The following is a 13,110-nucleotide window of genomic DNA, read 5'->3' on the forward strand; positions in this document are numbered from 1 at the left end:
AATGAGTTCTTGAGCCTCTTCAGGCGTTTTCTTCAGGTGAATAGATCCACCTGCAGAATGGTCCAATGACATTTTCGAAAATTCAGAGAGACCATAATAGAATATATCTAAAATGGTCCATTCTGAAAACATGTCAGATAGACATCTTTTGGTCAGCTGCTTGTATCTTTCCCAAGCTTCATAGAGGGATTCACCATCTTTTTGTTTGAAGGTTTGAACATCCACTCTCAGCTTGCTCAGCTTTTGAGGAGGAAAGAATTTATCCAAAAAGGCAGTGACCAGCTTATCCCATGAGTCCAGGCTATCCTTGGGTTGTGAATCCAACCATACTCTAGCTCTGTCTCTTACAGCAAAAGGGAAAAGCATGAGTCTGTAGACTTCAGGATCAACTCCATTCGTCTTTACAGTCTCACAGATCTGCAAGAACTCAGTTAAAAACTGATAAGGATCTTCAGATGGAAGTCCATAAAACTTGCAGTTTTGTTGCATTAATGCAACTAGCTGAGGTTTCAGCTCAAAGTTATTGGCTCCAATGGCAGGAATGGATATGCTTCTTCCATAAAACTTGGACGTTAGCTTTGTGAAGTCACCAAGCATTCTCCTTGTATTATTATTATTTTCGGCTGCCATCTCCTTCTCTTGTTCGAAAATTTCTAAAAGGTTGCTTCTGGATTGTTGTAATTTAGCTTCTCTTAATTTTCTCTTCAGAGTCCTTTCAGGTTCTGGATCAATTTCAACAAGAGTGCCTTTATCCCTGTTCCTGCTCATATGAAATAGAAGAAAACAAGAAAAGAAAGAGGAATCCTCTATGTCACAGTATAGAGATTCCTTTATGTTAGTAAAAAAAGAAGGGAGTAGAAGAATGAAGAAGGAGGTTCGGATTTTTGGATGAAGAGAGGTGAAGAGAAGTGTTAGTAATTAAATAATGAAATAGAAGAAGAAAAGAGAAGAGAAAATTCGAAAATAATTTTGAAAAGGAGTTAGTGATTTTCGAAAATTAGAGATAAATTGTAATTAAAATTAAAACATGAAACAATTAGTTAATTAAAAATAATTTTTTGAAAAAGAGAGAGATATTTTTGAAAATAGAAGAGGGAGAAGTAGTTAGGTGGTTTTGAAAAAGATAAGAAACAAACAAAAAGTTAGTTAGTTGATTGAAAAAGATTTGAAATCAAAATTGAAAAAGATAAGAAGATATTAAGTTAGATAAGATATTTTGAAATCAAATTTTGAAAAAGATAAAATTTTTTGAAAAAAGATAAAATAAAAGATAAAAAGATTTAATTCAAAAATTTTAAAATTATTTACTTCACTAACAAGAAACTACAAGATAAGATTCTAGAATTTAAAGATTGAACCTTTCTTAACAAGAAAGTAACAAACTTCAAATTTTTGAACCAATCACATTAATTATTAGTGAATTTTCGAAAATTAGATGTAGAGATAAGAAAAGGATTTTGAAAATAATTTGAAATTTTCGAAAATTATAAAAAAAATGAAAAAGATATGATTTTTGAAAAAAGATTTTAAAAAGATAAGATTTTTAAAATTGAAGTTTTGACTTGACTTGCAAAGAAACAACTAATTTTAAAAATTTTTGACCAAGTCAACCCAAAATTTCGAAAATTTGGAGGGAAATAAGGAAAAGATATTTTTTTGATTTTTGAATTTTTAATTATGAGAGAGAAAAATAACAAAAATACTCAATGCATGAAATTTTTAGATCAAAACAATGAATGCATGCAAGAATGCTATGAATGTCAAGATGAACACCAAGAACACTTTGAAGATCATGATGAACATCAAGAACACATTTTTTTGAAAAATTTTTGATGCAAAAAAAACATGCAAGACACCAAACTTAGAAATCTTTAATGCATGAAAAATATGAATGCAAAGATGCACATGAAAAACAAGAAAAGACACAAAACACGAAATCATCAAGATCAAACAAGAGGATTTATCAAGAACAACTTGAAGATCATGAAGAACACTATGAATGCATGGGATTTTGGAAAAATGCAAGAAAAATTTTTAAAGCATGCAATTGACACCAAACTTAAAAATTGACTCAAGACTCAAACAAGAAACACAAAATAATTTTTTATTTTATGATTTTATGAATTTTTTTGAATTTTTATTAATTTTTTCGAAAATAAAGTTTAGAAAAACGAAAAATAAAAGAAAAATTTTGAAAAAGATTTTTGAAAAGAAAATTACCTAATCTGAGCAACAAGATGAACCGTCAGTTGTCCATACTCGAACAATCCCCGGCAACGGCGCCAAAAACTTGGTGGACGAAATTGTGATCAATGTTCTAACTATTTTGAGTGAAATCATTATTATGGCACTGGTTGAATTCACAACTCCGTTCAACTAACCAGCAAGTGTACTGGGTCGTCCATGTAATAAACCTTACGTGAGTAAGGGTCGATCCCACAGAGATTGTTGGTATGAAGCAAGCTATGGTCACCTTGTAAATCTCAGTTAGGCAGATTAAATTTGTTTATGGGTTCGAAAATAGAAATAAGAAAATAGATGAAATACTAAAAGGGATAGAACACTTATGCAGATTCATTGGTAGGAATTTCAGATAAGCATATGGAGATACTGTAAGACTCAAGGACGCCTGCCCTCCTACTGCTTCAACTCAATCCTTCTTACTCCTTCCCATGGCAAGCTGTATGTAGGGCATCACCGTTGTCAGTGGCTACATCCCATCCTCTCAGTGAAAATGGTCCTCTGCGGCTGTCACTCGCATGGCTAATCATCTGTCGGTTCTCAATCAGGTTGGAATAGAATCCATTGATTCTTTTGCGCTTGTCATCACGCCCAGCCTTCAGGAGTTTGAAGCTCGTCACAGTCATTCAATCCCAGAATCCTACTCGGAATACCATAGACAAGGTTTAGACTTTCCGGATCCTCATGAATGCCGCCATCTATCTAACTTATACCACGAAGATTCTGTTGGGGAATCTAAGAGATACACATTCAAGCTCTGTTGCATGTAGAACGGAAGCGGTTGTCAATCACGTGCGTTCATAAGTGAGAATGATAATGAGGGTTATCTAATCATCACATTCGTCATATTCTTGGGTGCGAATGAATATCTTGGAATAAGAATAAGAGAGAATTGAATAGAAGAAAATAGAACTGCATTAATACTTGAGGTACAGTAGAGCTCCACACCCTTAATCTATGGTGTGCAGAAACTCCACCGTTGAAAATACATAAGTGAGAGGTTCAGGCATGGCCGAATGGCCAGCCCCCTAAAACGTGATCAATAGCCTCTTAGGATGAAGAATAAAACAAAACTGAGACCAAAGATGTCACGTGGTCAAAAAGACATCTAATACAATAGTTAAATGTTCTATTTATAATAAACTAGCTCCTAGGGTTTACATGTGTAAGTAATTGATGCATAAATCCACTTCCGGGGCCCACTTGGTGTATGTTTGGGCTGAGCTTGATCAATCCACGAGCTGAGGCTTCTCTTGGAGTTGAACTCCGAGTTATGACGTGTTTTGGGCGTTCAACTCCGGATCATGACGTTTTTCTGGCGTTTAACTCCAGACAGCAGCATGAACTTGGCGTTCAACGCCAAGTTACGTCATCAATTTCCGAATAAAGTATGGACTATTATATATTGCTGGAAAGCCCTGGATGTCTACTTTCCAACGCCGTTGAGAGCGCGCCAATTGGAGTTCTGTAGCTCCAGAAAATCCATTTCGAGTGCAGGGAGGTCAGATTCCAACAGCATCAGCAGTCCTTTTGTCAGCCTTTTTCAGAGTTTTGCTCAAATCCCTCAATTTCAGTCAGAATTTACCTGAAATCACAGAAAAACACACAAACTCATAGTAAAGTCCAGAAATGTGAATTTAACATAAAAACTAATGAAAACATCCCTAAAAGTAGCTTGAACTTACTAAAAACTACCTAAAAACAATGCCAAAAAGCGTATAAATTATCCGCTCATCAGCAGCAAACACCAGATCATGCGTCGCCTGGATCGGATTGACCAGATGTTTGTGGCCCAGGGCCTTGAGCTGCCCCCTCTACCAGAGTCTTCCGGTTCCGATGAGGAGACCCATGAGGAGGAGCACGTAGATTTACAGACTGGGGGTATTCATGCGGATGAGTCAGCACATATGGAGGCACCACCTCAGACACAGGAGTCTCAGCCGGTACCACAGCCACAGCCAGAGCCTATCGGTGTACCTATCCTTGATCCTCAGGATTAGCATCGAGGACGATGCTTGATCTTAAGTGTGGGGAGGTAGCCGGTGGCATCATTAGATACCGGTGAACATTTTGGCCACTTTTCTAGCTATCTTACTTTGCATACCCTTTGTATATATTTGATGTATTTTGAGTTTACTTTTGGATATCTTTACTGCTTATTTCGGATTTTAGATATTTTGATGCTTTTGGATATTTTTAGATGTTTTGGATGATAGATTCCATATTTTAGTTGGATTTATCTTTATGCATTTTGCATATCTTCTTTCATATATTTTTCTTTTTAGTTTGTGGTTGTGATTAAAAATCATGTTTTAAGTGAAACTTAGTCACTCTTTTTGCATAAGAAATTAGTTTTAAGTGAAAAAGGAAAGGGTAAACTAGGGAAAATTTTTTAATTTTTCAATCACAACAATGCTTAGTCAAATATTGAGATTTCCTAAGAATTTTAATTATAGGGCATAGGGCGCCAACCCAATTGATTGAAGAAGCCATATCTTTATGCAACTTGCTTGAATTTCATACTTTGTGAATCATGTATTGAATTAAGAACACAAGCTTGTGAGATTTGAGCCTATTGATGTGGTTACATTTTATAACCACTTATTCTTCCTTCTTGTATGCATTATTCTCTTCCTATGATTGTAATCTTTGATTTGTTTGATTCTTTATGTCCATTATTTTGTGTATTCATGCATTTATATGATTGAGGCCATCATTTCATTAGCTCACTTACCCAAATGGCCTTACCTTTCATCTTCCTTTGTTAGCCAACTTTGAGCCTACGCTTAACCCACTTATTCTTATTTTAGCACATTACAAGCCTTAAAGCGGAAAACAATGAATGTCCTTTATTTGGATCTTTGATTGGCTTAGGCTAGTGAGTGTGAGTGTCATCCAAGAGTGGAAAAACTTTGGGACATTGGTTGGGATAAAAGGGTGTTTGTGTTTTGTATTTTTATATTGGGGAATTGGGTACATACTCATGTATTGATTAAATGTATAGACCTTATGCATTGATGTTCTTGTATATAGTTTGAAAGAAAAAAAAAGAAAAAGAAAAAAAAAGAGGAAAAAAAAAGAAAAAAAAAAGAGAAAAGAAAAGAAAAGAAAAAAATGTATATAGAAAAAGGAAAAAAAATGAAAAGGAAAGAAAAAATAATAAAAAGGGGACAAAATGCCCCAAGGTGAAGTTCAATAAAAAGGAATCAATGCATAGGTGTTATGAATCAATTAAGAATGCATGAGTATGTAAGAAAAAGCGAAGAATGGGTAGTTAGAATAGTTTGAATTTGTATAGGTCATTATATAGTTAGGTGGGAAAGTCTATGCTAATCAAAGATTTAAATCCTAGTCCACTTAACCATAAATGATCCTACCTTGACCCTAACCCCATTACAACCTAATTGAAAGACCTCATGATGAATGTATGCATGCATTGAATAAGTGTTGATTGTTAGAAGAAAATCAAATTTTGGAAAACATGATTAGAAGAGAATTGAGTGAATCAACCCTTAAACACTTGAGTGAATAGAGCAGATACACATCCGGTGAGGGTTCAAAAGTTCAATTACATGAGTTCACTCATATTATTTATATTCTTGCAAGTTTGAACTCTTTTTGATAATTCAATACAATTGTGGTTTGGACTTAATTCCTATTGCCTAGCTCTTGTGCTTACACATGCTCTCTTGGGAATTGATTTGTTTGAACTAAGCATTTCCATTTGCTTTAGATAATTGCATTTAGATAAGTTCATATAGTTTAGTGCATTCAAATAAATGTCATAACCCTTAGTTCCTTCTTATTTTAGCATGAGGACATGCTAAGGCTTAAGTATGGGGAGGTTGATAAACCCCATTTTTAGGGTTTATCTTGTATTGAATTTAGAGTATTTTGATAACCTTTTCTCGCATTTAACCTATGAATTGGCATGGTTTTGTAATCTCTCCCGTATTTGTGCTTAAGTGTAAAAACATGCTTTCTAAGCCTTATTTTGATGAATTCTAATTCATCCTTGATTCCATAAGATGCCTTGATGTGTTTGCTAGTAATCTCAGGTTGAAATAGGCTAGGCATGGATCAAAGGAGCAAGGAAGGAAGCATGCAAGTGGAGAGAAGCACAAAAAGCCAAAGAATTGATCTCGGCCAAGCACGCGCACGCGCACAAGGCGCTCGCGCGCACATGGCGGAATAAGCCAGGGACGCGCACGCGTACCGTGCGCGCACGCGTCGTAGTCCGCACGTGATTTTGTTATTGCAACACGTGCCTGGCGATTTTGGAAGGTTTCAGCAACCAACTTTGGCGCCAAATTGCATATAAGAACCAAGGATTGAAGGGGATTAACACATATTCACATCCATAGACTCATTTTTACATCTTTTGTAGATATTTTTAGTTAGTTACATTTGTAGAGAGAGAGACTCCAACCTCTCTCTAGGATTCATCTTCATTTTGTCAATTCTCAACCATTTCTTGGTGAGATCTATTACAACACTCAATTTACTTTGTTCATGTTGTAGATCCTCTTCTCCAATCTCAATTAGTGTGTGTAATTGTTCAATTCTCATAGATCTTAGGTTTAACTTTGTTGTTTTGGATTCTATTAATTCATTGAAGATCTCATTTTCATTGTTGTTCATTCTTGATTGTTGTTAATCTCTTGTGTTGAATTACTTTGACTCTAAACCTTTTCTCAATTTTACTATGTCTTTCATTCTTACTCTCCACATGTTTGAGAAAATGCCAACTTTAGATATGGAGTAGCATCCCCTCACTTGGCCTAATGGTTGAGTCATTGGAGACACTTGAATAGTGGATGTCAATTGTTGATTGAGCATTGAGAATTGCTAATTGACTTAGAGTGCACTAAAACTAGACTTCCCTAGGGTAAGACTAGGACTTGTGGCTTGAGTTAATTACTTTTACTTGACTTCCCTCTATGATTAGGGGTTAACTAAGTGAAGCAACACTCCTTTGTTATCACAATTGAAGGAAGCTATAGTGATGGAACTTCCAATGTTCAACCTTGGCCAAGGCTTTTGATATTGATTGATTGTTGTTTTCTTTTATTAGCACTTTTATACCACACTCTTCAAGCCACGAAAGATCACTTAACCAATAGCATGCATCCTTGTAGCATTCCTAGGGAAGAACGACTCGGGACTAATACTCTCGGTTATAGATTGTAGAATTGTTTGATGATGGATTTTGCGTCGGTTTAGACTATACTACGATTGATTACTTGATAATTTCTATACCGGCAAAAATACGTTCATCAAACTCCAGCACAATGTGGTCGTCGGTTAAGCCTGGTAGTGGCCGTTCAAAGCTTCGTCTACCTGGAGGAAACAACTAGGAGAAAGGGATTACAGAAGTTTTTTCTTCTCAGAAGAAGGATGTAACTCGAGACGTGTGTAAGGAAACAGGGATGAAAACCCAAGCGTTGTAATGGGAAGCAAAGAAAACGACGCCGTTTAAGATGTTGCTGAAAGCGTTGTAATGGGGAGCTGCTAAAACGATGCCGTTTAATGTCTTGCTGAGGTGTCACACTAACGGCCAGGTCAGCATCTGTTCACGCCGTTACTCAAACATTGGACGAAAGGACTAACGTTACCAATTTTAAATTTTTCAGGAACAATTTTTATTATCTTTTTCTTACGGGTACCAATTTGGAGATCGGGCTATCTTTCGGGGGCCAATTTAGCTATTTACTCATATTATATAATATATAATAATATATAATATAATTAAGAATATAAAGATTCTTATATTCTAATTAGAAAAATTTTAATATAATAATCAAAGAAAGACTTCTTAAGTTAATAATAAATTAAATAATAATAAATAGAAAATTTCCCTAACATGGAAATCTATTTCATTTTTATAGAATGTTCGGACAGAAATATACCCTTTTTTATTAGAAAACAAAAAAGCTATCGAACGAATCATTGTACATTTCAAATTTGAATTAATAATTTGGCAGAAAATTCAAGTGGTTATTAACAAAATAACTATTTTTTATAGGCCTATATAAAATTATGTATTAGAAATTGAAATAAAGAAGAAGGGAGGATTAAAAATGTGAGATCTTAAAACATATCTCTCAGTGGCATCAGTGGTAAGTACTCTATGGTTCGAAGCTTTAGCGGGTCTATTGATCGAAATCAATTTTTTTTTCCGGATGCATTGATATTCCTCTTTTTTAATTATAGTTACTGTCGCAGGAAGCGGTAAAGAGTCCTCATATTTTGTTTTTTTAGAATTCGAATCGAATAGAATAAGTTAGAAAAGAGAAAAAATAAAAGAAAAGGTGGATTTGTGCTTCGCGAAACTCGAAATCTGGTACATGCTTCAATGGAATTGAATGAATAATTCAATTCTATTCTTAATATTAATAGAATAAGACCAAAAATGGAAATAGAATAGTTAGGTTGAGGGCAATAATATCATTTAAGATACTTAAATGAAAACCAAAATACTATACTGCGATTCAAAAAATTGTTTGAAATCTTTGTTTTGTTTGTATTACCTCAGTTTTTTGGTAATATATTAATTGAAACGAAATTGGATTTAGAATTATCAAGTTTTATTTCTTTGTCATTCCCTTCTTCGTCAAATACAAAAATAGATAAGTGAATCCAAAATCAAAAGAAAAGGAGGTTCATGACCAAGGGTAAAGATATCCGAGTAAGGGTTATTTTGGAATGTACCTCACTATAAGAAAAAGTATATTTTTCGACGCAAAAAATCAACAGTTATCTCTCCCGTCGATATTTTTCGACAGCTTGTTGTCAATATTTAAAAAAAAATTAAAAAAAATAATAAAATCGACGGTCCGATCGTCGATTTTTTTATGAATACTATTATTTTAAAATCGACAGACATAACGTCTATTTTTATATTTAAAATATTGATACTATTTTCGTCGATAAATTTAAATGGTATAAATTACTTTCCAAAACCAAATGAATGATATAAATTTAATATATAAAATAGATTCAAAACACATTACTTTTTTTCAAATTAAAATCGACAACATCACCTTCGATTTTATTGCTAAAAACACCAACTCAGCTCCTCCTTCCCCCCTCCAACTTCAGAAACACAATTTTACCCCCAAATTCCTCACCAACTCTCATTTTATCCTTTTCTTTTCTGCATTCCTCACCAAGTTCAGAAACAATGAATATTGTTAATTTCCGCACCAACCCTCATTTTACCCTAAATTCACCAACCCTTATCTCTGCTACCGGCGTCACGATTGCGCCGCCATCGCGCTTTGTTGCTGCCATGCTGCTGTCGCTCCTCTTGCTCGCACCGCCGGCGCTCCTTCTCTCTGTTGCCGCTATCGCTCCTCCTACTTTGGTCCTTCTCCGCTCTCTCTCAATTGATGGATGCATTCCTGGAATTTCAACAATGGCCGTTACTGTTCATCTCCCTTCTGATTTTTCCCTCTACTTTTCTTTTTCTCAAATACCAAAAGGTTACTTCTTACTTTGCTCTGATCATAGCTCTCTTTTATTCTTTTTTTTTTCAGTTTCAAAATTTCTTTTTCTTCTTTGGTGTTTCCGACTTCTCCACCGGTTCCTGAGTTGAGAGCTCAATTAAATTCAATTCACCACCGAAGTCAGTACGAGATTCCTATTTGATTGTTTAGCGAATTTATTATTTTTGCATCGGTTTCGCTTCAGTTTCGTGACGTTACTTATTTTTCCGTTGAATTCGTTTGATTCTTATCACTTTTCAATTTCGGATGGTGTGATTTTGATATGATTTTCCTGAACATATTGCTGAGATTTCCGGTTTTCTTTTGTTTTTTTTTTTTTTTTCGAAAAACTAATTTAGTTTAAATGTTTAATTGAATAGGAAATGGAAACAGTTTTTTGTTGTTTTCGGTGATGATTTTGTGATTTCATTTGAATTTGATATGTGGCAGTGGTTCAACGGTTGTGGCTTGTAGGAAGTTATTGGGTGAGTTGAGAAAGCATGAGAAATGGAAATAGGCAGGGGAGGAGGAAGAAGAGGAGGAGTTTGAAGAACATGATGCAGTGACTGTGCTCAGGGGAGCAGTTGAGACGAGGAGGCATGGATGAGATGGCAGTTCTTTCGACATCGGATTCTCTTGCCACCAAGGACTATTATTTAGCCACGACGGGCAGCGGCCGTTCTGGCCAGGATGGACAACTTCAAGGAAGGCTGGATGCAGGAAATATCAAAGAAGCTGAATTGTCGTTGCGTGAGGCTGGCTGCTTGAATTATGAGGTTGGATACTGCACTGAATGATTAATTAGACTTTGTAATACGATTTGCTCTGTGTTATTTACTCTAGAAGGATTGCATAATCATGTGTATTTGCTTGCATGTATCCAAGTATTCATCATCTCATGCTTATTTTATTCTCTTCACAGGTATTTTCTATAGTAATGGTTCATCATTGGATGCAATAGCAGATACTAACTGATGTAGTTAGTGGTACTTAGTAAGGATGAATCTTATTATACAGAATGAACATAAAAAGCGTTTCTGTTTCCACTTTCCACACACTCTTGTAATTTTGATTTTGATTCATTTTTCAGTCAAATTATATGGCTTGGAGATTTGAATTACCGGATAGCTCTATCCTACGGTTCAGCAAAGGCACTTGTTGAGATGCAAAATTGGAGAGCATTATTGGAGAATGACCAGGTACCAATGGTAATTAATAACCTTCTCTTTGTTTAAGTATAGCAGAACCAATGAATCTTATGCTAAGTTTTGTGGCAGCTGAGAATAGAGCAAAAAAAGGGTCGTGCATTTGTTGATTAATAATAACATACATAGACAAGCATGGAACTGGTGGAAACTGGATCGCTCTTCCTCACAAAGCTGATAATAATAACATACATGAACCTTTTTTGTCCCTAGCTAGCTACATAATTAAGATGGTTTATTTTTTATATGTAGGTCTAAAAAGGTGTGGAAAAAGTTGTAGATTGAGATGGCTTAACTATTTGAGGCCTAACATTAAGCATGGTGAATTCTCCGACGAGGAAGATAGAATAATCTGCAGTCTTTATGCTAATATTGGAAGCAGGTATATAGTTATATTGTCCATCATATCCATGTATCTAAAAGAGGTAAAATGAAAAGAGATCTTTGCCTTCTTTGAGTTGCACATGCATGTATCTATTAGATCTAGCTATAGCTCTATCTCCCTCCACAATTAGATAGTTTTTTGAATTTGCAGATGGTCAATTATAGCAGCACAGTTGCCAGAAAGGACTGACAATGATATAAAGAACTATTGGAACACCAAGCTCAAGAAGAAGCTCATGGCTTTGCTTCCCAGTCATCATCATAATCAACAAAACCCACCACCATTCATTTCTGATTAATTAATTAGTTAATGTATATGTAAGTTACTAGTGATATGCACGCTGCACCCATAATTATAATCATAATCAAACTCCTTTTTTTTGTTCTGTTTTGAATATTTTGTGTTTTGAATATTTTGTATTATTAGTGAATTGCAATTTAAACAAATATAAATCTAAGTTTAGTTACTTGTTTTATTTTGAGTCTTTATGTTAGAGGATTATTTATTCATTGTTTACTCTTTTATACTATTTAAAAGACTATTACTATTTTGTCTTGTTTACTTTTTGTTTGATATTTTGTAATATTTAAAAGTCTATTTATATTAATTGTTTACTATTTTATTTTTATATTTAAAAGTTTATTTACATTAATTTTAATATAACTATTAAAATCGACGGCAGACTTGTCGCTTTTTAAGTTTAAAATAGACAAAAAAATAAAATATAGACACAGAATTTGTCGGCATCTAAATAATTAAATTGACGGCAATTGTATCAATTTTATTGAATCAAATATCGACGGCGGAGTTGTCGATTTTATTAAGTATATTATAGACGAAAATATTGTCGATTTTATTGAATCAAATATCGACAAAAATGGCGTCGATTTTATATAATAATATCGATGGCAACGTTGTCGATTTTAATAAGAAGGTAAAATTCTCAAACTCTTATTATAGACAAAAACACTGTCGATTTTATTAAATTATTATCGACGGCTAGGCAAGCCATCGATTTTATTAGAATTTTGAAAAATCGACAAGTTTAATAGCAACCACCTTCGCCGTCCATTTTGCCGTCAAATTTTAATATTATCGACGGCTTAGTTGTCGATTTGGCCATCGATTTTAATGATGTTTCTTGTAGTGCCTATTGTGCTCAAAAGAGTGTTAATAAGGAATCGACGGATATTTCCAGATATATTACTCAAAAGAATCGACACAATACGCCCAGTCGATTAGAATTAAGAAAATTTTGTTCTTGTTATTGCAAACATACGATTCATGCAGAGATAAAGAAATAGAAAGTAGAGATAAGAATTAGAAAAAAAGGATTATTTCTGTGTCACCTTGCCAAACAAAGAATATGAAGAATGATACATATTCTAATATTTATATAGATGCATTTTCTAATTTATATATAATCTAATTTAGATTATATATAACATAATAGATAAAATAAATTTCATTGTATAAGTATACATAAAAAAAATTCTTTTGTTAAGAAATAGAATTCTCGGAATAGGAATAAACAAATTATGGATAAATCTAAGTGACTTTCTTAAACTCAAACGATCTTTTCGTAGGCGTTTACCCCCGATCCAATCGGGGGATCGAATTGATTATAAAAAACATGAGTTTAATTAGTTGATTTATTAGTAAATAAGGAAAAATATTATCTAGACGGGTGAATAGATTGACCTTAAAACAACAACGATTAATTACGATTGCTATAAGACAAGCTCGTATTTTATCTTCATTACCCTTTCTTAATAATGAAAAAAAAAATTGA

At 34.1% G+C, this 13,110-nt stretch overlaps 1 long non-coding RNA gene across 5 annotated transcripts; it reads left to right on the plus strand.

Moving 5' to 3' along the window:
• The first annotated feature begins 9,278 nt into the window (after positions 1–9,278).
• LOC130947438 (uncharacterized) lies at positions 9,279–11,698 on the plus strand. Of its 5 annotated transcripts, none has more exons than XR_009072677.1 (6): positions 9,279–9,868; positions 10,179–10,504; positions 10,651–10,721; positions 10,819–10,936; positions 11,186–11,315; positions 11,469–11,698. It is a non-coding gene; the product is annotated as an uncharacterized LOC130947438 (long non-coding RNA). The 5 variants fall into 5 exon arrangements; XR_009072674.1 differs by having other exon boundaries at positions 10,819–10,927; XR_009072676.1 differs by having other exon boundaries at positions 10,203–10,504; positions 10,819–10,927.
• Positions 11,699–13,110: the final 1,412 nt, after the last annotated feature.

The sequence above is a fragment of the Arachis stenosperma genome, chromosome 9, assembly GCF_014773155.1.
Source record: "Arachis stenosperma cultivar V10309 chromosome 9, arast.V10309.gnm1.PFL2, whole genome shotgun sequence".
NCBI classification, from domain to species: domain Eukaryota; kingdom Viridiplantae; phylum Streptophyta; class Magnoliopsida; order Fabales; family Fabaceae; genus Arachis; species Arachis stenosperma.